This window comes from Sorex fumeus, unplaced genomic scaffold, assembly GCF_029834395.1.
Source record: "Sorex fumeus unplaced genomic scaffold, SorFum_2.1 ptg000129l, whole genome shotgun sequence".
NCBI classification, from domain to species: Eukaryota; Metazoa; Chordata; class Mammalia; order Eulipotyphla; family Soricidae; genus Sorex; species Sorex fumeus.
This window is the reverse complement of record NW_026606186.1, coordinates 11,839,307-11,865,081: the sequence shown is the minus strand read 5'-3', so window position 1 is coordinate 11,865,081 and position 25,775 is coordinate 11,839,307. Positions and strand designations below refer to the sequence as shown.

The 25,775-nt window shown below is 42.6% G+C and overlaps 1 protein-coding gene across 1 annotated transcript in view; it reads right to left on the bottom strand.

Moving 5' to 3' along the window:
- The window catches only part of BRINP1 (BMP/retinoic acid inducible neural specific 1), a 232,732-nt gene that overhangs the window by 100,490 nt on the left and 106,467 nt on the right, over positions 1-25,775 (bottom strand). The window lies entirely within an intron of this gene.

Sequence of the window (25,775 nt, the reverse complement as noted above, 5' to 3'; positions counted from 1 at the left end):
GAAGACAATCATACCCAGTTGCTTACGTATCCTCTATGACTGTGTCTGTACCATGGCAGCATAGTTTAGTACTGGCAAGAGAGACAAGAGGCTCCACCACATCTAAGACATTTACTATCTGACCCTTTATAGAAAAATCTTGTTGACCCTGGTTTAACCTATTGACCTTGTCAGCAAATAATGTATTTCAAGAAATTAGCAAAGGAGGACAGATCAAAGATTTATAGATTGAGCTTCTCAAAGAGAGGGAGATCAGTGAAAACTACCAGGATGAAGCAAATCGGAAAACAAGTATGTTTTCCCACAGAGTCTATTTGGTGCATCTTTAAGTCTAAACAACAAAGCCATTATTTAAATACAAATTAGAAGGAACCGATAAAAAAATGCCCAGATAACACCTGAGTTGAGGAAGCAAACATGCTTCAAGTAGAATTTATGATTTGATGATTAAACAAGGTAATTGACTTAATATATGCAATGATGAAAAAAGAAAAAAAAAACATCAACAGGGGTCTAAGGCATTTTCAGAGGCTTTTGATTACACAAACACCACAAGAAGAAAGGATGTATCATTCATCTTAACTGATAGGAAAGGGAAGCAGAGTATGTCACTCTAAAGTGTGACTTTCTGGCATACGCCTTATTTTGAGTTATTTAAGAGACAGTTGGTACAAAGAGGGACACTCTGGTTATCCAGTGTCCTGAAAGCACAAAAATCACTTGGTCAAAGTAACTTCCCTAGGGATGATGGTGCCGCCAGCAGGTCAATCTGTACCTGTGAGGCAAGTGCATCAGCAGCCTGATGGTGCCTTCAGACTTCCAGATACCCCAAAATTGCTGCTGTGCCTTTGGCCAGACCCCAAAAACTTGGAGAAAAGTTTACCAAGAAAGAAAACAGACAAATGTTCAGTATGTGGAAGACACACCCACAAACCACCTCCGGCTCAGCTATATAATTAAAGGCATGGCCTCTCTGGTTCTTGATTGAATTGCTTAATGGCCATGATCCCAGAGACTCAGAAACAAATCTCAGAACCCAACGGCTTTTGACAGAAATGCGTCCTGTTTCTGCAGCAGGTTACCGGTGCTGGGCCACTCCAGGTGGGAACAGATTTCGTGCCTTGGCCTGTTCCCCCTGTCGGCCCGGTCACTGTCATCCTCCAGAGGCCACTGGACAGTCAGGTCTGGGCCCACAGTGACGAGACACGTGGGGCCTCATGGGATGGGGGTGAAGCTGGCCCTGTCCTCCCTACCCCAATGGGACCCCAAGTCGCCACCCACAGACGGCCTTTCTGGCTCCTGATCAAGCTGCTTAACAGCCATGATCCCAAAGAGTCAGAGACAAATCTCGGAACCTGGTGGCTTTTGGCAGAAATGTGTCCAGATCCACAGTAGGTTACTGTCACGGGCCGCCCCAGGGGTGAAAGGGTGCTGTCGCTCCACCTGCTCCCCCTAGGCAGCTCGGTGGCTGCCATCCTCCAGAGGCCACTGGGCAGTCAGGTTTGGGCCCTCAGTGATGAGACACATGGAGCCTCATGGGATGGGGGTGGAGCCGGTCCTTTCCTCCCCACCCCAATGAGACCCTGAGTGGCCACCCACATACTGCCTCTCTGGTTCCTGATCAAGCTGCTTAACGGTCATGGTCTCAGAAACTCAGGAACAATCTTGTAACCCAGCACATTTTGGCAGAAACCCCTCCAGATTTAATTGTTAAAACTTCGGAATCCCAAAATCGCATGGCCACTAGAAAAGTGGAAGAAGAAAAGATCGTTGCTTTCTGACTGTGGAATCTGATTAATAACAATGCCATGAAAATGCGAGAGAAAACTGAAATATTCAAAAAGAACACTTAACAAGGGAAAGTCCTATTCAATAAAGGGAGCTCTTTCTGATTCTCAGAGTGAACCAGAAGAAAACAGGCAGCCCTGGGAAAGAGGAAGCCTCATATTTGAAGACAATGAAGCAGTGTGTGAGCAACTGATTAACAGACATGCTTATAGCGGAGATTCAGAACATGTTAGGTGTTGGACAGTGCTATTGTGACCGGGGGAAAGTATGAGTTTCTGGAAGGGAAAAAAGATGGTCTATGGAATATTAAGCAAAGCCTTCTGAGTACCCAATAAATAGGAAATGTGTCCGTGTGGAACTCATACTTATTGAAGTCACCAACAGGTATATGGCAGTCTCTCACCTAAGCACCAGGATGACAGATGAGGGTCATGAAAGAGATTACCTGCTTAACTTTTTCATCTCTAAGTTAATTTGATGATACCCCAAACATACATAAAGATGTCAGCCTTCAGGATACCTCTGGACTCTGAACTTGAATTTTATATTTACTCTGAAACTCACAAAATAGTTCCTCTCCAGCATTATCTTTTATATCCTCAAAGATACTAGCAAGCATTATTCTCTTTGAGTATAAAGACATTTCAAAGACCTCTGGAGGCTAGCAGCCATCCTGCTGTAAGCTCACTTGGAAGTTTCCAGATTATCTACTCCCTTTCTTTCTCTGATATGCAGAAGATAATCCATCGAAATTCAAATATTCAGCCACAAAGAATATCTTTTCCAAAGTAGACTTTCTTGTATCTTCATTTTCAGGGGCATAAGCATAAATATTTATTAGTCACTTAATACAGACCAGGTACTCTGCATTAAGATTCACAAACACCCTGGGAGGTGGTTATGAACACCCTCTTTTTAGATATAAAAATGAAGGTTAAAGGACTTGAATCCAGGACTGAAATAATACTACACTGAGTAAAGTCCTTGACTTGCATAAGAAAGACCATATATGGTCAACCTGGGTCAATTACTAGCACCACATATGATCACCTAAGATCTGACAGGAGTGATCCCTGCGCACAGAGTCAGGAGTAAGCCCTGGTTGTGGCCCAAAACCCAAACTTCCCAAACAAGACTTGAATCCAGGCTTAACTCTCTGTTATACAATCTGCATACCAGAACTGATTGAGGATATTTCCAATCCAAAGTGCTGCCCAGCAAGCTCACTGCTTATTATGAACCTCAAAATCTATGAACTTGGGGATATGGTGCCGCCAGCAGGTCAATCTGTACCTCTGAGGCGAGTGCATCAGCAGCCTGATGGCACCGTCAGGCCTTCAGATACCCCGAAATTGCTGCTGTGCCTTTGGCCAGACCCCCAAAACTTGGGGCATAGTTTACCAAGAAAGTAAATGGCCAAAAGTTAGGTATGTGGGAGACACACCTACAAACCACCTCCGGCTCGGCTATATAATTGGAGGCATGGCCTCTCTGGTTCCTCATCGAACTGCTTAAAGGCCATGATCCCAGAGGCTCAGAAACGAATCTCGGAACCTAAAAGCTTTTGGCAGAAATGCGTCCTGTTTCTGCAGTAGGTTACTGGGGCTGAGCCACTCCAGGTGGGAATAGGTTTCGTGCCTTGGCCTGTTCCCCTTGGTGGCCTGGTGACCGTCATCCTCCAGAGGCCACAGGACAGTCAGGTTTGGGCCTGCAGCAACGAGACACCTGGGACCTCACCAGATGGGGGTGGGACCGGCCCTTTCCTCCCCATCCCAGCAAGACCTCGAGTCACCGCCTACAAATGGCCTCTTTGGCTCCTGATCAAGCTGATTAATGGCCATGATCCCAGAGACTCAGAAACAAATCTTGAAACCCAGAAGCTTTTGGCAGAAATGCATCTGGACCACATAGACGGCCATGGCTCCAGAGGCAAAAGGACTTAATCCAGAGCCTGGCAGCTTGCGGCAGAAAAGTGAATGGACCATGCGTTAAACTACGACACCATGCCTCCCCAGGAGGGAAAGGGTGTTGCTCCCTTCTACCTTTCCCCCCCCTGGCAGCAAAGTGGCTGCCTCCTCAGAGCTTATTGGAAAGCCAGGTATGAACCAGTGGTGATGGGCAACTGCAGTCTCATGGGAAAGGGGGTGGTACCGGCTCGTTTTTCACACCCTACTGAGATCACAAGTTGCCCCCCAGGAGCATCTCTCCAGCATGGCCATGGCTCCAGAGGCAAAAGGGCTTATTCCAGAGCCCGGCAGCTTGCGGCAGAAAAGTGAATGGACCATTCGTTAAACTATGACACCATGCCTCCCTGGGAGGGAAAGGATGTTGCTCCCTTCCGCCTTTCTCCCCAATGGCAGCAAAGTGGCCACTGCCTCAGAGCTTATTGGAAAGCCAGGTATGAGCCAGCAATGATGGGGCAACTGAAGTCTCATGGGAAAGGGGGAGGTAACGGCTTGTCCTTCATGCCCTACTGAGGTCAGGAGTTGCCCTCTACGAGCAGCTCTCCAGCACAGACATAGCTCCAGAGGCAAAAGGACTTAGTCAAGAGCCTGGAAGCTTCCGGCAGAAAAGAAAATGGACCATGCGTTAAACTACAGCGCCATGCCTCCCCAGGAGGGAAAGGGTGTTGCTCCCTTCTACCTTTCCGCCCCCCTGGCAACAAGGTGGCTGCCTCCTCAGAGCTTATTGGAAAGCCAGGTATGAACCAGCGGTGACGGGGCAACTGCAGTCTCATGGGAAGGTGGGGGGGGGGGTGGTACCGGCTCATTCTTCACACCCTACCGAGGTCACGAGTTGCCCCCCACGAGCATCTCTCTGGCATGGCCATGGCTCCAGAGGCAAAAGGACTTAATCCAGAGCCCGGCAGCTTGCGGCAGAAAGATGAATGGACCGTGCATTAATCTAAGGTGCCATGACTCCCGGGGAGGGAAAGGGTGTTGCTCCCTTCCATCTTTCTCCACCCCCCACCCCCGCCCGCCGGCAGCAGGGTGGCCGCTGCCTCGGAGCTTATTGGAAAGCCAGGTATGAGCCGGCAGTGATGGAGCAACTGCAGTCTCATGGGAAGAGGGGCAGTACCAGCTTGTCCTTCACGCCCTACCGAGGTCACGAGTTGCCCCCCACGAGCGGCTCTCTGGCATGGTCATGGCTCCAGAGGCAAAAGGGCTTAATCAAGAGCCTGGCAGCTTGCAGCAGAAAAGTGAATGGACCATGTGTTAAACTATGGTGCCATGCCTCCCCAGGAGGGAAAGGGTGTTGCTCCCTTCCGCCTTTTCTTCCCTCCGGCAGCAAGGTGGCTGCCACCTCAGAGCTTATAGGAAAGCCAAGTATGAGCCGGCGGTGATGAGGCAACTGCAGTCTCATGGGAAGGGGGCAGTACCGGCTCACCCTTCACACCTTACTGAGGTCCTGAGTTACCCCCCTGGAGCAGCTTTCCGGCACAACCATAACACCAGATGCACAGAAACCAATCTGAATTATCTGGTTCTTTGCAGAAATCCAAAATTGCATGGCTGCAATAGCGGCCGCGCAACATTATATGATTCTCATAACCAGCTATAGAAAACAAAGTATTTCACAATGCCTTTTCAGCAATTCTGATCGTTGGGGGGAAATTCTAAACAATAATGGTGCATCTTTTGCTGAAATGATGAATGTAATCAATGCAGAGAAGAGTTAAGTAGAAATCATCTGCCTCACAGGCATTGGGTGGGGTGGGAGGGGGGTATATTGGGGTTCTTGGTGGTGAAATGTGAGTACTGGTGAAGAGAAAGGTGTTTGATCATTGTATGACCGAGACTTAAAACCGAAAGCTTAGTAACTTTTCCCACAGTGATTCAATAAATAAATATAAGACAAAAAATAAATAGAACTGAAAAAAAAGTAAAAAGAAAAAAGAAAAAAATCTATGAACTTATATAAACTGTTCTTTAAACCACCTTGTATGTCTTTCTTGAATATTTGGTGAGGTGCTATCATTATTTTGAACTTCTTAAAAGCTCTCAATGGGACACAAAGAACAACCGCTGGAAATTGAACAAGACTTTGGAAATATGCCATTTATGCTACAAAGAAACTTGGATTATTTTAGATAAGTAAAGATTTGTTTTTCTCTATTATTATTATTATTGGGCTGGAGCAATAGAACAGCGGGTAAGGTGTTTGCCTTGCACACAGCTGACCTGGGTTTGATTCCTCTATCCCTCTTGGAGAGCTGGGCAACCTACCAAGAGTATCTTGCCTGCACGGCAAAGCCTGGCAAGCTACCTGTGATGTGCATTATTATTATTATTATTATTATTATTATTATTATTATTATTTGGCTTTTTGGGTCACACCTGGCGATGCTCAGGGGTTACTCCTGACTCTACTCTCAGAAATTATTCCTGGCAGTGCTGGGGGACCATATGGGATGCCAGGGATCAAACCCGGGTCAGCTGTGTGCAAGGCAAATATCCCTCCTTCCCCACCCCCCTGCCACTGTACTATCACTCCTACCCCAGGATTTACTTTTCTTTGGATTTCATGTTTCCTATCTGTAAAAATGAACAGTTCTGGGGCTCAAGAGATATTACTGCAGGTAGTGTGATTACCTTGCATGCAGCTAGACCAAGTTCCATCCCTGGCATTGCATATAGTCCTCTAAATTCTTCCAGGAATGATCCCTGAGCTCAGAACCAGGAGTAAGCCTTGAGCACCACTGGGTGTGAAACTTCAAATTTTTTTAATGGACAATTGGTCTATATTAATGGCCTGCAAAAGTCTCTTCAGAATTGAAACTTTCGAGTCATTAATTTATTCTTTCACATAATTTTTTTCTTTTTTTTTTTTGTTCTGAGCATCTAACATGAATTAGCTAGCTATTGGTGTATCCTATATTCATCTATCATGATTCAGGCCTATAGCTGTAAACAATGGAGACAAAAGACTCACATGCTGTGTGAAAGTACAGTGATAACATTTCAATAAATACCATAAAAATAGGTAAACTAGATATGTGTAGAGCTCCTTCAGATATGGGGATCGTCTATGAGCCCTGCTACCCTCACTACTTTTCTTCCTGTACCAAAGATCACAATTCGAAAACCATTCAACTCAAGATTGCAGCTGTTCTCAGGTCTCTGTATGGGAATATGGTGAGAATCCATGTTAAAACATAGAAACAAGAGCTGAAAAACATCAAATGAGAACCTTTTCTTTTCAACAGGGTACCCAATGACTTTCTTTTGGGGGTAAATTCAAGAACCTCAGAATTGGAAGGGTTACTAGGGTATCGCCTGCACTGGACAAGCTTCTAAGCTAATCACTCCTATGGAGCATCTTCCCGACCAAGTGGCTCTCAGCCAAAGATCACTTTGATGGTAAACTTTCCCCAACATCCACCCCCACCCTTTCCTCCAGCCTGCTTCGATCTTCCAGACCACTGTACACAATTGATAATTCCATACTCATGTGATTGTTGTTTTTGTTTGGGGGCCACACCAAAGTTTAACTCAGGTCAGGTGGAATCTTAAAGCAGAAGTTGGATTGTTCTATTTTATATACAGTGGGGATGCATTAACCGATTCCCATCCATGGGGAGGAGGTGGCATGAGGCAGTCTGCACATTGAGAAGATAATTCTCGCAGTAATGCTGAGAATTGTGAGACTGTTGAGGTGGTAACTGTGAATCAGGGGGATGGCATTTACACCTCCATGTGCCTTGGCTAAGAATGCTGTTCAGGAGTTATTACTAGCCCTGTGCTACATAGCTGGTGGTGTTCATAGGGACCATATGGGATGCCAGGAATTGAACCTGGGTCAGCTATATGCAAGGAAATAATCTTATCCTTGGTAATACCTATCCGGCCCCTATGTGATGATTTTTCTTGTTGACCCCCCTTCTACTCATAGAGAGTGACTCCAAATAATTCTTTGATTACATAATGGGTTTATGAATAGAGCTTTCCAGCACTAAGAAAGTCATGTTTTCAGGCACCTCCACCATCAGATTGCTTCTCTGCCAATGCTCAGGCCCTGGGGTCTGGCAAGGTAATTCAATTCTCTGTTTCCAAATTGCCCAGGACTTCAGTGACTTCCTGCTTCTATTTATTACTGCACCTTGCTCCACGTCTAGGCAGAGGTGGCAATTTAATCTTAAGAAGTGAGGAATTTTGGAATTAATCCTTAACACGTAAGTGCTTTCACTTCTCCCATTTCCAATCAGTAGCACATCTAATAAGTCCAGAGATCAGCAAGAAAAGGACTCTTAGGGGATTAAATAAAACAACGTTCTTAGCCAAGGCACATGGAGGTGTAAATGCCACCCCCCTGATTCCCAGTTACCACCTCAACAGTCTCACAATTCTCAGCATTACTGCGAGAATTATCTTCTCAATGTGCAGACTGCCTCATGCCACCTCCTCCCCATGGATGGGAATTGGTTAATGCATCCCCACTGTATATAAAATAGAACAATCCAACTTCTGCTTTAAGACTCCCCCTGACCTGAGTTAAACTTTAAATTCCCAGTTCCTTCCACCTTATCCTTACTTCAACTGAACTAAATTGCTCTGTGGAACCATTCACAAGGAGTATCATCTGCTTTTCCCTTATGTTTTTATGAATTTCCTGAGTCTAACTGCCAGCTTACAGCCAGACCTCTTAATTTCTGAAACATCTTGACAACTTTCAGGTCACTCATGAACAATTTTCAGATGCTCTGCATTTTTCCTGGTGTTGGATATGAACCCTGAGTGTTACAGGCTTCATTAGTGCATTGCCCCTTTCCACAATAAACAAGTTTATAGTGCTATTATGAGCATCCTCAATCCCCCAAATTTATCTTTAACTTTTTTTTTGTATTAGTTACTAGATTCCCCAGGTCAGTCTTTGTTTTATATAAGTCAAACTTTCTGGTGATTCTGGACTTTGTAGTGAATTTCTAGCTTTTCTATTTCCCCTATGGCCTTTTCATTTTTTACTACAGAGCAATGTTATTTGCTTAAACACAGAAAGACCATTAATGCTGTGCTCCTAATATTTGGGAATTAATTGACTGAACATATATCTCTCCTGTGAACCCATCACAATTTCTTGACTCACACTTCGGATGCTATAGCTCTTAAAACTGCAAAATTGGTGGGGGGGTCCTCACTGTGAGACTTGAGTAGACCGGATATGGCTGGCAAAGATACACCAGCATTGAAGTGGGACAATCTAGAAAGCATAAAAGCACAGTCTTGATGCAAGAAGTTATGACCTAAGGCCATTAGAACCCAGAGAACTAAGTTTTGGAATGTATATCTCTTACTCTGTTTATTCAAATAACTGCAAGTATTAATAAGAAGTAAACTTAATTGTTTAATATGCATAATCAAAGGGAAAGAGAAAAGCAATATAGATGTCCCTGGAAAACAGGGTGTCTCCTTGAGTTAAACCCCCAAGAGAATTGCCTCCGTTGAAACACTTTATTTCTGTAAGTGATCTATCACACCTACGTGCAGTTCTATATCTGAACCCCCTCAGATGTTCTTCAAGTAGGCTAGCAGCTCCGCATCAAAGGGGCTATTTTTACCTTCTATCCATGAGTCCCAGTCTCTTTGTTCCTCTGCTGGGGAGGCCTGGGGAGGTGGCTCTTGGCCACTGAATGTGTGACACACTCACTCTTGAACTCACACCTGAAACAGATCTGGTCTTCTCTATCTCAATCACATCTCTGGTCAAATTCATCAGAGAATATACTCCACATAAAAATACCCCTCTCTTTTTTCTGCCACTGTCTTCCGTCTTCTTACCTCCTTATTTTATTTTTGATGAGAATTACCACTATCTATTGTTTAATTCCGTAGACATTGGCCAATTCATTGACTGACCCCTTTGGAATGTAAGTTTTGCAGAGGCAACAGCTTCTCTTTCCACTGCTGTTTTTCCTATACTTAGAAGAGTTCTTCGACACAGCTTGTGCTCAAAAGTATAGGTTGAATAAAAGAATAGATGAGATGGGATCATGGGTGCTGGTAGACCATCATGAAGATTTTGCATTAATTGTTATGAAAAGTTACTTGAGGAGTCTGAAAAGGGTGTCAAAATTTAAGTTAGGCTGCTAAAAGATGGCTCTGGATTCTTTGTGGAGAAGACTGAAGGGGGGAAGCAGACATAATCAGAAGTCAGAAGCAGGGATGGATGTGCCAAGGAGACCATTTCATAGGTCCAGAGATAGTGGCTTGGGCAAGAATGGCAACAGAGAAACAACAGTGATTCTGGAGATGTATTTTTGTAAGTGAAATCTATGAAATGTTCTGTTGTGAGGCATGAAAATAAGCATGAATATTTTAGGCTTAAGAGTATAAGTATCTTGATCAATATCAATACCATTAGATTGAAATATTGAAATATTGATTAAGGAACACATCTGAATGTAAAGTAAAGCTCCCCGTGACATATTCGATATGCCAAATACAGTAACATCTGAATGAATAAATCAAAAATTCAGACTAGGATATGAAATATTGGAGAAGTGATGGCATAGTTGGATACATGAGTCTAGAGCTAGGAAAAAGGTCAAGTCAGAGAAGTTAAATGTGAATTCTCAGGAAGATTCTATAAAAGCACATAAAAGGTGAAATCATCAAAACATGAGTATAATAAGAGAGGTCCATGAGCAGAGGCCTAGAATTCTCCAATATCTAGAGATTGAAAAAAAAGAAGGGTCTGGCAAAGCTTCTAAGATAGTGATGTCTGTATAATGTAAGATAGATGAGAGTGAAGTTCAATGAGAATGAAGTTGAGTTTAAAAGATGTTTTAATTAACATAAAGCAAAACTCTACCGTAGCTGCCTTCTTCTTATCTCTCCAATTTTATCTTCAAATATAACTGGCTTCCAATTATAGTTGCTTTTTTCATTCCCAGGTAGTTTGGGAATTTTTCCTCTGATGACTCTGTAACCTATTATAGAGCAACTCTTCCATCTAATCCCTGATGGGCTGCCTTCTCATCATTTGAAACTCAAAGGACAAAGTAAACAGCATGAAAAGGCAATTTCTGACCACCAAAGCTGAACTCACCTCCAGCCTATTAGTACCCAATTTTCATTTACTTATGATAGCTCTGTCTCATTTTTATCTATTTATTTATACTTTATTTTTTCCCAAATCCTCTCCAGGCATTAGTGCTTTTTCCCAAGACAAAGTAAACTCCAGGAGAACAAAACAATGTCTTACTCATCAGATGGTTCATGACACAAACCCATTAACTGTACCCCGTGCTCAGTACTTGCTCAATTAATATTTGTAGAATGCATGAAAGCATTTACTGGTACAAACTCCATCTATCAAAACAAAATAACGTTTCAACTAATTTTGAAATTTTCTCTATACCACCATCTCAAAGGACCATATTAGTCACTGGAATGCATTAGCCACCTACTGGCATATTTGCTTCTAAAGTGTAGTATGACAAGGGCAATGACAAACATCAAGTCAGAAAGGAAATCAAGTCTAAAGATCAGCTCTGCTTCAAGTAATTGTGTGGCTTTGTGCTAATCACATAAATTCTCTGGGCTTGTTTCCTTCACAATGTGGAAAACAAAGATCCTTTCTCCACAAATTTTTGGTTAGATGTAATGTACTAAGGAATGGCCATATAGAAGTGCTCATAAGTACTCTCTTAAAATGTTCTCTTCCTCTCCTGTGCATTCCCAATTCAGGTACCCAAACCTGCCCCCCAAAACGCTGTGAAATGATTAATATCAGTCCAACTCTATCTGGTTCAGTGACTTGCAATTTCTAGATTCCTTGTAAACACTTGTGGAATGATTCACCCTCTCCTTTTCAGAGATGTGAAGCATTCTTAGCTCAAGTTCTTGCACTTCATATTTATTAGTGAATTACCTCTCTAGTGCATGTAGTGGGGTTGTGGGAGCTGAAGCATAAAGTCTCCTGAGAGTCCCGCTCACTTCAAGCTATTTTTCTATTTTTTCATCCTTCTTTTGATTCTTCTCCCATCCCCCTTTCTCCTAAGCTAGTTTTATTAAGATTCTTCTAGTTTACAAAGTGCATTTCAAATACCTTCATTTAATCCTTAAAAGCTGTCCTCTGTATAGAGATTTTTATTTGAATTAATTATATTTTGTTAGTCACTGTGATTTACACTACTTTGAATGGTGAGGATTTATGCATAAAACATTGTAGCTCTACACCCCCTGCCAGGGGGTCTGCTTCCATCCACCATTGTCCCAGGGTTCCCCCCTCTATTCTCTCCCCTCTACAGTGGTGAAATAAGTTTTAAATTTCTATTGCCTTTGGGCATTTGTTTACAGTTTTACTATGCTTCTTTATACACCACATACGAGAGAGATCATTGAGATTTTTACTTACTCCATTTCCAACCACAGAAACTGAAGCCGCATAGGTAATATAACTTAGATAAAGCCAACAAGCCCCAAAGAGCTAAAGGAACAGGAAATTCCAGGAAGAGACTTTGGGCTCTCTGATCTTTCCACTTATTATTCATTCATTTATTCATCCATCCACCCAGTTATTCATCCACCCACCAATTCATCTGTTCATTTATCCACACATTCATCATTCTGCTTTCTATTTATCCATTATCTACCCATCCATCCACCTATGCATTGATTCCATTTTTATCCATGCATGCATTTATTCAGCATATATTAAGCACTCAGTGTTTTTTTTTAATTTTGGGGGCCAAAGCTAATGGAGTTCAAGAGACACTCCTAGTGGTACTCAGGGAACTATAGACTGTTTCAGGGATCTAAGCAAGTTTGGCCATGTACAAGGCAAACACCTCACCCCTTGTGGTATCTCTCTGCACCCCTGAACTAAATGGTGGTCTAAAAACTAAGATAGGCCAGTGAGTGAATATTAACAAATCCTTACCTTGTAAAACTCCCTTTCTAGGAGGAGAAAACACAAAATAAATCATTGCCAAGTAAAAATGAACATGGTAAAGGAAACAAAAGGAGATGTGGAACAGGGTAAATGAGATTGAAAATGTCAGCTGAGGGGGTAAAACTTTAAGCAGAAGAGTGAGTCTGTGTCTTGAAGAAGAAAACAACTGAAGGAGCAAGATGAAGGAGCAAGAACTATGTATGTTGATAGGAGGTGGATGAGTTTTCCATGCAGAGGGGACAAGGGAAGTTCTCATGGCTAGAAAGTAGGAAATAATGAAGAAGCTTAGAAGTCGGAGAAAACAGGCATTACCATGAAAACCTTGCTAAGCACTGTGATGGTGTTGGTTTCTATTACATAACTGGGGGTGGGAAAGAGGCTTCAGCAAACTAAAGTAAATGAATGACAAGTTTTGAATTATGTTTTACAAAAAATCACTCCCTATTGACAGTGGACAGAGACAGTGGAGAAAAACAGAAGAGTAAGTTACTGTTAAAATGCAGGAGAGAGAAGGATAGAGAAGGGAAGGGAATGGAAGAACTTCATAGAGTGGTCAAGTTGATGGTCATCTGACTCCCTTAAGCAAACTAAGACATAGTGTTCAGAAAGACCAATCCACTCTCTCAAAGGATATTACCCAGGACATACTATAAAACCCAAAGCTCTGTATCATCCAGGAACACTAGAATAATAACGATGACCACATCATCCCTACAGTTTACCTGGAGACATACTATAGATATTTATAGAAAATGGTGCACTGTAAGTTGAGGAAAAAGGTTAATGGGAACTCATAGGTTGGTACAACATATTCTGTTTAAGGCACTGACAAAGGAGGTTTGCCTGATGGCCAGTAAATAGGAACATGGAGCAGTATTGGGTGAGCAAAGTGGACTTAGAGGTGATTTGGGTCATAAATTATTTGCAATTTGCCATCTCAAGTGGCACCCAGGGATACCCAAATGACTGAAGTGTCCAAACAATAGTAGCAGTCTAAAAGTGAGGATAGGAAATGGAGAAAGTCTGGCCAGGCAGGCTACATCTCTCACAACATCACTTGAGAACCATTCTGGTGAAAAAGATGTAATAAGAATCTAAACAAGCCCAGATCAACCTTGAGCTGAGAGTACTAGGAGAAGAAAGAATGGAGGGGAAAGAGAGAGAAGGGGCCAGGACAGAGGATTAAGTTACAAAGGTGGTGTTAAGCAATGACAGAGTTAAATATCCAAACCACAGGGTCAACAACACTGAAATAAAGACTTTAACTATCAAACTTAGAAAAGACACTGACAAGAGGGCAGGCTGGGGGTGGGAGGGAACCTGTGCCCATTGGTGGAGGATGGACGGAAACTGACATAGGTGGCAGGATGGATGTTGCAATATTGTATGTCTAAAACTCAACTATGATTAACTTTGTAAGTCACAAAACTTTAATAAAATAATTAGGAAAATTAAAGAAAATTAAGGAATCTAATCAAGAATCTAGACTTATCTCCCAGGTTTACAGGAAGCACAGGGCACAAAGAGACCAGTTATTCACTATCAGAAAATACAGAATGAGGGCTGGAGCAATAGCACAGTGGGTAGCGCATTTGCCTTGCACACGGCCAACCCCGGTTCAATTCCCAGCATCCCATATGGTCCCCTGAGAACCGCCAGGGGTAATTCCTGAGTGCAGAGCCAGGAGGAACCCCTGTGCATCACCAAGTGTGACCAAAAAAAGCCAAAAGTAAAAAAAAAATAAAAAAGAAGAAAATTCAGAATGAGGACGTTACAAATTTTGCTCTAGAGTAAATATCATTTAAAAAACAAAGATGGGGCAGACAATTTTATAATAAAAGTGAATCAAGAGCTGCAAAAACAATAAAACAATGTGTGAACTTTGATTGGATCCTAGAAAGAAAACATAGCAATGAAAATGTTTTAAGAGAATGTTGAAGATATTTGAATAAATATATGCTAGCTATTAGGCTGTATTATGGAACTATTGTTAATTTTCTTGAGGGGGGGTTAATGGTATAGTTATTTATTCATTATGAAATTTATGTATTTATTATTTATAGGAGGATGTATTATTTATATTAATAAATTTATTTATTATTTATGCATGCCCTCATTCCTAGAAGTGTGCTGAAATAGTATATTACTAGGGGAGTGGTATGCTTCTCCATTATTTCAGAGAGAGAGAGAGAGAGAGAGAGAGAGAGACAGTGAGTACAAATGTAATAATACATTAAAGATTCTTTTTTATTTTCTTTTTGGGTTATACCCAGTGATGCTCAGGGTTACTCCTGATTCTGCATTCAAGAATTATTCCTGGAGGTATTTGGGGGACCATATGGGATGCTGGAGATTAAACTCGGGTCGGCTGTGTACAAGGCAAATACCCTACCCACTATACTATCACTCCAGCCCCAAATTCTTTTTTTTTTTGTTGTTGTTGTTGGCTTTTTGGGTCACACCTGGTGATACACAGGGGTTACTCCTGGTTCACGCACTCAGGTATTACTCCTGGAGGTGCTCGAGGGACCATATGGGATGCTGGGAATCGAACCTGGCTCAGCCATGTGCAAGGCAAATGCCCTACCTGCTGTGACATCATTACAGCCTCATTTTTTACTTTTTTTTCCATCCCCAGATTCTTAATTCTAGGTAAAGTATTGCTGACTTTATTTGTCTGCCTTTAAGAAAATAAAAAAATATTTTGGACTTCAGGGAAATGCCTCAAATATTTATTTTATATTTTATAAATTTATTTTTTAAAATGGAGAGTTGAGTTGACTGGAGAGATAGCACAAAGGTTAAGGCACTTTCTTTGCATAAGATTGACTCCAGTTCAACCCTTGATACCACGTATTTCCCTTGAGCACTACCAGGAGTGACTCCTGAGTACAAAGTCGGAAGTAAGCCCTGAACACTGCCCCCCACCCACCAAAAAACAAAAAAGCTGAAGAAAGTTATTTTTAAGGAGAGAACTATACACATATTGCACTTCAAAGTGTCATGTTAGAGGCCCAAAATACATATAAATGATGCCGAGATCTCTAAGCCTACTCGGATTGGAGTCGAGCATCCTCCACCCAGATCCTCCAAATTCCAGTAGGCGGAGGTCACACCCACCACCTGGCCCCCTGGCGCCGTGTAATCCCATTAGCGGCCAAGACTCAGAGACTATAAAATCCAGCTCCCGGATGAGACCAGTGCAGTCTCCTGCCCCTGCGTCTGGCTGTTCCTCACCGGGGTCCCTTGGAGGGGAGCGGGTTGAGCTTTCCTCTCCGCTCCGACCAGGGCTCCGGCAGCCGAAGACCTCCGGGACCAGCCACCACCATGCCGAGACCTCTCTCCGCACACATGAAGGTACTGGCAGAGGACAAAGTCACGTGGGTTCCGGGGCCGAGATCTCCAAGCCTACTTGGATTGGAGTCGAGCATCCTCCACCCAGATCCTCCAAATTCCAGTAGGCGGGGGTCACACCCACCACCTGGCCCCCTGGCGCCGTGTAATCCCATCAGCGGCCAAGACTCAGAGACTATAAAATCCAGCTCCCGGAACTGCGCGGCCGCATTTGCGGCCGCGCGACATCTTATCAAGACATCTTTTTATGACATCTTATTATCTCATTCCTACTTTGGACAAACTTGCAGGCTATCGAATGTAGCCTGCCCACAGGGCAGAGTCTGGCAAACTCCCCGTGGCGTACCAAATATGCCAAATACCAATAACAATGATGGGTCTCATTCTCCTAAAGAGCCTTGAATATAATCTCAGGGCTAGGATGAAAGCGACGTTACTGGGGCCTGCTCGAGGCAATCGACGAATAACAGGATGATGAAATGAAATGAAATGAAATGATGCTGTAATGAGTATGAGAAGGAATAATGATGGACCTATAAAGGCAGCCAAAACATAAAAATTAAAAAAAAAAACAGACAAAAATCATTATTTTTCAGAAAACTATGGAGGATGCCTTTGGGGCCTGCTGCAAACTCTGATAAGCTAGCTCACAGGACCACAGGACAGCCAGCTACCTACTCCCACACAATGTTGCAGGGGATGGCAGGGGGTTTAGCCAGTGGGGACACAGGCCCTGCTGAGCTTGCTACCTCCCTGCATTTTCTCCACCCCATCACACTCCCCCCCCCCCCCCCCCACCGCAGCACCCTGTACCATTTCCTGCACTAGCAGGAAACAGACAAGACCAGACTCCTTAATGGCTAAATTGGCCCTAGCATCCCTTAAAGAGGCATTTTTTCCTTATAAGATTCTCCTGGACTGGTTCTAACTCTTCATTCAGTAAGTCTGGTAATCTGCATGACTGAGTACTCAGGGATACAAGCACAAATGAAATTGATATCAAATCTAGTTGCAAGGTCTCTTGTCTTTAACAGCACTTGCTGGGTCAGAGAATTGGGTGGGGATAAAAGTACATGCATAATCCTCCAGGATGTAGGGCTGAAATCATACCAGCCACCAGGGCATTTGGGTGCTGCGCTTTTCTAGAGGATCATTCTAGAAGCTGGCAAGCACCCTTTGTGCAGGAATAAAGAATAATAATACAAAATTCTAGAAATGTCAAATCTAGATAAAGAGATAAAATTCAGGAAACCCTGGGAAAAATAATTAATCTAGGATCTTATTTTTGGCTCTCTGGCCAAGCATTCTGTTGAAAGCTGGGCAAGCTGTTTCTTTTCTCTGGTCCGCAGTTTTTACATCTATAAAGTAAAAGGTTTAAATAGGATCTCCTGAAAAACCTTGTAAATCCATGGTAGGAGTCTTTGAATCAGTTGAATGTGAATCATGAGTGGTTTGCATCTGAAATCCAAATGAGACTAGATAAGTTTAGTGGGTCGAATGAAAGGAGAGAATTTTGCTGGGCATGGGTAATAGTGGTGAGTAATGATTGAACAAGAAAAGGAATAGGATAAATTCATTGAGCTATTGTTGTTGTTGTTCTTGTTCTTCTTGTTGTTGTTTATTTGTTTGGGGGCCACACCCAGTGGTTCTCAGTGTTTACTTCTGGCTCTATGCTCAGGGATCACTATCACTCCAAGTGGAGTTTTGGGGACCATAGGTGGTGCTGGGAATCAAACTTGGGTGGGACGCATGCAAGTGCCCTCTGTACTCTGCCCTGGATAAACCATCAAGGAAGTGAGGAGGGGAAGGGAATAATAGCCCCACTGAGTCCCACTCATTCTGCAAAGGTTCAGCGTCATGTTCATGCTCCTTCAATCAAGGAAGGAACTACTTCTCCAGTTCTTTAGAGCTGCTCTCTCCTCCCCTCCCCACATACCACCCCATCACTCTCCCATAAAGCAGTCTTTTATGATGATGCCCTTTGGGTTCGTTTTAAGATAATGCACCACTCCGGTCATGTGCTCAAAATGTATTGCATGGAATTATTTCAAACCAAAAGACCAGAATGAAGATAAGAAGCCATCGGGCTCAGAGGGATTTTTACTTGTCTAACATTACCCAGTTATACTAACTCTGTTTGCAAATATTTCAGGTTATCCATAGCTTACTTCCTTCGACATGGCAAGCTTTCTGAGATACAGACTGTAGCTGGTAGGTATAAGCTAAGTTTCCCAAGGTACAGACTCTGGAACCAAAAGCAGTGACTGGCACTTTGTTCTTACTGAGTCCATTGCAATCCGTTTACCTTGACTCATTCCCCATAGAGACCCCTGTCCTCCTCCTTCTCCTACCCATCGGCTGTGCTCTCCAAGTGGCAGGTGTTTCCCAGTTCAGCAATATAAGAAAACAGATCCCAGGGAATAAGGGTGCAGGAAGAAATCAATTTCCCCTCTGTGTACCTTGAGTGGTTCAGCCCTAGAATGCTGGACTCCAGCATGTGAGAACACATGAAGGAGAAAATAAACTTCAGCAGGAAAAAGAAGAGTGAATGGAATCAAGTGGTTCTACCATGACGACTGACAGACACATTTAGTTGAAATAAAAGAGAATGTTTGAGACATCATGTGCTTTTGCCAATGAATACAGTAAGAAGGAACTAGATTCACTTCACCCAACTGGCCCTGATATGAGAGACCATAACTACAGGTCCACACAATCTTTCGCTGGACAATGCTGAAAAAAATCCCTCTAATTTCCTGTCAACCAGTTTCCTTGTGAAAAGTGCGATGTCTTTTATTAGCCCCAGGGCCAACCAAGCTATGGCTTATTCAACCATGATGGCTATCAATTGTCTGATCATTCTGAAAATGAGAAAATAGCTTCACAGAGTAAGTGTTTTATTCAGGATCATAAAACATCAAGATGTGGCTCAAAGGGAATGTAGACTAGTACAGTGATTAGGACACATGGCGAACATGTACCACGCTGGAACTCAGTCTCCAGCACAATGTGGCCTCCATTCATGAAGTTCTAAAGGTCACCAGGTGTAATTCTAAAGGTCCCTGAGTATAGGGTGATCCCGATGTGTCGCTGTACTGCAAAACCAAAGCAACACTGCATCCTTGGACCCCAGCTCTGAACCACTGACAAGTTGACTGAGTATTGACAGAAGTAGTCCCTGATACTCCCCTGCACCACACCACTTGAAAGGTCCTTAAAAAAATAAATAAATAAATAAATAAATAAATAAATGGCTCCAAGTAAAAGAGACTAAATTTAGCACTAATCTTGAAAGAGACTAATATGGACTATGAATAGAGCTACAGGATGCAATTCTTTCTGCTTTTCTCTGCTTTCTCAGAACATCTAGTTACACCACTTCGCTTTTGATGAAAGACCTACTTTTGTACCTGTTTTGCTAAGCAAAAGAAATTCAAAGAGGATTTTAACTTTCAAGACAAGAGGTGAAAATACAGAGCCACGTTTTTCAGCATTTGTTTTGCAGCGGCTCGTCTAGTGGCAGCTGCACATCCCAAGCAGTTAGGTCACCAGCTGGTTCCTTCTCCAGACAACTTCATATGGATTATGATTTATTAAATCAATCCCTGTTTTCCTAGGTACCTGTGCTATTTTAGGTTGTATGTGTTTGGGGGCACAACTTGGCAGACTATGTTTTAGGTCTAAGAACACTCAAACAAATTAATAGAAATTGCTATCTTTATATTATCTCGACTTAAGAGAATTCTAGGAAAATTCTGCTTTCAAATTATGGAGAATGGGGCTGGAGCAATAGCATGGTGGGTAGGGCGTTTGCCTTGCACACAGCCAACCCAGGTTCGATTCCCAGCATCCCATATGGTCCCCTGAGCACCGCCAGGAGTAATTCCTGAGTGCAGAACCAGGAATAACCCCTGTGCAGTGCCAGGTGTGACAAAAAAAAATTTATGGAGAAACCTAATGTGTGTGTGTATATCACCACAATGGATACACATAATAAATACTACATATTAGTGTATATGTATACACACAAGCATGTATACATAGAAATCATATATACATAATAAAAACATGTACACCATGCTATGTATATAAGTTAATCTCATTGTTTAACGTTCACAATCAGCATGGGAGTTAATTTATATTTTATAGATCAATGCATACAAAATTTATACATAAACATACATATGTATAATTATGCATGAGAAAATGAAAATGTAGGAATGTGTCTTTCCCAAGGGCACTCATAAGTAAAACCTGAGCTGGAATTTGAATTCAGGTTTGCCTGATTCCAGACCTGGAGCACTGGAACTATTTCATTAATTGATCACATTAATAAAATAGTTGGAATTCACAGTGCATATCTCAATGTTTTTCTTTTAGTAAATAATTTAATGTACAAAGTCCAATTCAAATGCATAGGACTTCTTATAACCAGTGAAAACATTTTATATTTAGTTGACATTAAATTATCACTAAATGTTTTATTATACTCAATGTCCTACCTTGAGTTAGATGACTCCGTGACTCCCACTAAGACTGTGAGTTTGTACTTTCAGGAATCTAACTTTGTTCTGTTAATCACTGTCCTCTACATACTCTTTCCACATAGTAGCCAGAACACATTTGTGTTCATGAAATGTGTTCTAAATCCAGTAGAACCACAAGGGTACTCAGTTCTGATTACTAAACTTAAATAATACTGAGGGGTTTTGTTTGTATTTGATTTTGTATCCCATCTGGGTGGTGCCCAGTGGCTTGCTACTGGCTCTGCACTTAGATATCACTGCTGGCAAGGCCAAGGAATTATATGGGATACTGGGAATCAAATCTGGGTTGGCCTTGTGCAGGATAAGTGATCTACCCACTGTACTATCTTTCCAGTCCTGATACTAAGGTGCCAAGAAGAGTAAAGAGGTTTTTGACATGGTCTTGACTAGTATCCTAAGATAAATCTGGTGATAGGAATACAGGTGGGGAGTACACTGCGTATAGTACACAGGAAGCTGGTGGCTGGGTTCACATCAAGAAATACAAAAATTCAGATGGAGCAAGCCCCCATCATTGCATTCTCACTAACGCAAGATCCATCCATCCCAAGGTATGAGACCTGGGTACCAATTATTCAATAACATACTCTTTGGACAGCCCAATCCACATGGATCAAGTGCTAAGCTCAAAAGTGAACCTGGAAAGAGTGTGATGTTAGTTTAAATTTGAATTCTCCAAAAGAAAATCCCAAAAGAAGAGGCCCATAGCCTGTCATGTCCTCCCATTGAACTCTCTGCTATGCTCTTTGCTCTCCAAACACCTGCTTTTCCTCCAGTTCCTGTTTTTTCCCTTTATTTTTATCAGTTATCTTTTCTTCTTCACTAACTCCTTTCTTTCTCTTTCATATTTTCCCCTTATGACAGACAAAAAAAAAAGAAAACAGACAAACACAAACATAAACACACATACATTGACAAGCAAACAAAAACCCTCAAAAAGCATCTTTATTTGAAGACTCATATCTTCAACAGTAATCTTAACTGGGTACTTTTCTACACACATCCAAAATCCAAAGCAAGAACCATAAGTTTTCAACAAAATATTTCCTAATGACAGTTTATTTATGTTTAATTATCAGAAGTGAGAGAGGAGAGTCAGAAGTGAGAGAGTCAGAATCCAGGGGGCAGAGTCAGAAGTGAGAGTGGGTTGGGCTCCAGAGAGAGGAACAGAAGCGCTCCAGAGAGAGATGGGAAGAGGCCAGAGGAGAGACTACAGAGACAGAGTCAGAAACAGAGACAGACAGAAGAGAGCACAGCAGCACACACAGAAGCAGAGCATAAAGGAGGAGCCATCCTGATCCGGTCTATACAGAGCAGCTCAAGAGCACCAAATACGGGTGGTGAGAGAGAGAGCTGCCTGTAGATTCTGCCTACAACTCACATCTTCCCATCCCTGGGCATGCACATTTATATTTTTTACAATCAAACACTCTCCCACTAAAGTCTAGTGAAGCACTCTCTAATCTCACATGTGAATATTTCTTTAGCAAGACATGACATTAAGAAGTATACATAAAGATACTTATTTTTTTTATCTTCTTTTTAAAGATAAAGTGCCTTACTTTCATTTGGGTCAGAAGAGTAGGCCATCTCAAAATATCACTAACCCTTTAGAATCTAACACGTGTTAGAGAAAAGTCTTTGTAGGTGTACTTCAGTTTAGTAGTTTTTGTTTGTTTGTTTGTTTGTTCTTTTCGGGTCACACCCACCCAGCGATGCTTAGGGGTTATCCTGGCTCTTCACTCAGGAATTACTCCTGGCAGTGCTCAGGAAACCATATGGGATGCTCAGAATCAAATCCAGGTGGGCTGCATGCAAGGCAAATGCCCTACCTGCTGTGCTTTCATTCCAGCCCCCCAGTTTAGTACTTTGACATATATAATTATCCTGGGTCATCCAGGGGACCCTAAATGCCATATAATGTGTTCTTTGGTGTGGGAAGCACAGACACTCATGGACTTGAAAGCCCTATGAGCATAGACACATAAATTGGAGTCACGGAATGACAAATCATGGAATGATGGCACCCACCAGAAATTGCCAGGGACTATTTTCTCCCCCAGAGTCTCAGCAAGATGAATCACAGTCCAGCAGCAAAGTTTGAGCTGAGAGGGCAAGATCTGACCTAAGGAGCAAATCATGCAAGAATCAGACAAATGTTTGCTTCAAGAATATAAGAGGCAACAAAATTTCCTCCTAGGAATGTGGTTCTCAGTAACTTTGACAAATAAGCACAGGTTAATGAGTCTAGCAGGTAGTAAGTGACAAGAGCTATAGGGCATCAAGATAGTTTACTATATTGGTAATCTTATGGTCACTATGTTGGTAATAGATAGGTTGGTACAAGGGAGAGTTACCATACAAGGTAGGTTACTAGAAGAGAAATAGGAAGAGTAGGGACTAACTGATGAAGAAAGTTGTTTCAACCTGTGTATAGGCGCGTACACATATATGTATGTATATATGCTTGTTCATGTGCATGTTTATATAGCACATTGGCTAGGGTACTTGGATGAGAGAGATTCTTTGAAAACTTCTTGAGGCTGAGTGGGAATGAAGACTTAGGCTTTGCTAGTGTTCTGACCCTGACTAACAGAAGGACAAACTCAGCTTTGGGAGCAAAGCAGGATGCTGGGTTAGCATGTAAGTGCTTCCCAGGACTAGAATAACAAGGAGACTTGATCAAGGAAGGGGATGCTGAGCCCCCAGAATGCCTATATCTTCACTTAAAGTTTAACTAGGAAACTGGAGTAAGCTTCCTTACAGAGTGGAAAAATGACCCAGTAATAGAAAGCCACTAGGCCATGAAGGAAAGGTTTTTTGCCAGGTGTGAGTGTGTGTGCTTGTGTGTGTGTGTGTGTGTGTGTGTGTGAGAGAGAGAGAGAGAGAGAGAGAGAGAGAAAGAGAGAGAGAAAAAGTGTGAGAGAGAGAAACAGAGAGAGTATATATGTGTGGGGTCTTTGGGGGTGGGAGAAGGAGTAAGGTGATGAGGAGCCAGACTGGGGAGAGGGGAGTAGGGAACTGGAGAACAGGATAGCTGCTGATGTCGTCAATGTCTTGGTCCTTTTGTTTTTGGTTTGTTTTAAAATAATTTCCTGATGACAAAATTGTTGTGTCTCAACTCAGTCTATGATAACATTAATAAATTTGATCAAATTATAGAGCTGGAGCAATAGCACAGCAAATAAGGTGTTTGCCTTGCACGCACCCAACCTAGGTTTGATTCCTCGGTCCCTCTCAGAGAGCCCAGCAAGCTACCGAGAGTATCCCACCCACACAGCAGAGCCTGACAAGCTCCCCGTGGAGTATTCGATATGCCAAAAACAGTAACAACAAGTCTCACAATGGAGACATTACTGGTGCCCGCTTGAGCAAAATCAATTAACAACAGGAAGACAGTGCTACAGTGCTACAGTCTTGCTTACAATATCCCTTGATGAGTAAGCTAGAACCAGAGACAGTCTCTAGGTCCTCTTCTGATTTTCACAAAGCACATATTTTGAGATGGATAAAAGCAGAGAGGACATTTTCCAACCAATTTTTAAGTACTGGAATATCCCACCTGCACAGCAGAGCCTGGCAAGCTCCCTGTGGAGTATTCGATATGCCAAAAACAGTAACAATAATGGGTCTCATTCCCCTGACCCTGAAAGAGCCTGTTGGGTACTTCAGAATGCTACTGTTGGGAAGGACGAATAAGGAGAGGCTGCTAAAATCTCAGGGCTGGGGCAAATGGAGATGTTACTGGTGCCCACTCGAGTAAATCAATGAACAATGGGATGTCAGTGATACAGTGATACAGTGATTGTGTGTGTGTGTGTATCGATAAATTTAGATATAGATATATTTATATAGGTTACAATTGTCAATTTTGAATCAATCAACCTGGAGGGAGAGGAGGAATGAAGAACTTCCCAGGGACTAGAAAGATTCACAGCCACCTGTAGAAGCATCCTAATTTGAAAGCATCAACTGCACCCAGACTTTTTGGCCACTGTTCTGCATCCCATGCCAGGCAGACAAATCTTTGTCCTCATTTGTTTCTTTCTTTGGGACTTGTGATTTTGAAATTCAGGCATGATACTAAGGGCGGTTTTCAGTCCCATCCAATCCTCCCTGATTCCCCTGTGTCCCTACTCTGGTCCTCCCTCAGGGCTGATCTCTACCTCCCAGCATCCCGCCACAACCCTCTGTGGCAGGAGGCCACTGGCTGCATTTCAAGCCTCATTTTCCTGAGCAGTGAACCATTTCCTACACAGTTAGAAGCAGCACTGCCTCCCTGACTGATTGTTTGCTGATTTTGTTTGGCACTTTTTTCCTGGCCTCTTATAGAGCTTATTAGGGAACCATTTTCACGTTCCATGGATTATATTTGCAACTCCACTCCAATAGGAAGATTCAAACTAAGTGATGGATGAGGGACTCCCAAAGACCTAAGGGAGGCCCTGAAGGAACTGAGGAAAGAAGAAATGTTAATTTACCTGGCATTTTCAAACATTTAATACATTTTCCTGTCAATTGACTTTTTTTGGGGGGGGGTTCTTGGGTCACACCCAGCAACCCAGGGTGTGGGTCAGGGGTTCCTCCTGGTTCTGCACTCAGGAATGACTCCTGGCAGTGCTTGGGGGACCACATAGAATGCCAGGGATTGAACCTGGGTCGGCCGCATGCAAGGCAAACGCTCAACCCACTGAATTATATCGCTCAGGCCCTCAATCGACTTTTAGAGCTTGTCATACCTTAAAACGAAGGAGGAAGGGAGAATGCTCTGTGTCCATTTTATTGTTGAAAAAACTGAGGTTCCGAACTGATTTGGCTGAACTCAGGGCAAATTAATAACAGAACCAGGCTCAGAACCCTGATTTATGTCCTTGTTGATCCCCAATGTTCAATCCAGAGGACAGAAAGGAAGCAACATAAATTCCAGCTGTTTGAAGAAAATTCAGCCTGAAGTAATGAACGTGGTAAGCAGTTCATTACTTGCAAATTAACAACAACTAATGCATAGAGTAGCTGAAGCATACATAGTCTCTTTTTTTTTTTCCTTTTTGGGTTACACCCAACGATGCTCAGGGGTTCCTCCAGGTTCTGCACTCAGGAATTACTCCTGGTGGTGCTTATGGGATGCCAGGGATCAAACCCAAGTTGGCTGTCTGCAAGGCAAATGCCCTATCCGCTCCAGCTCCATAAAAA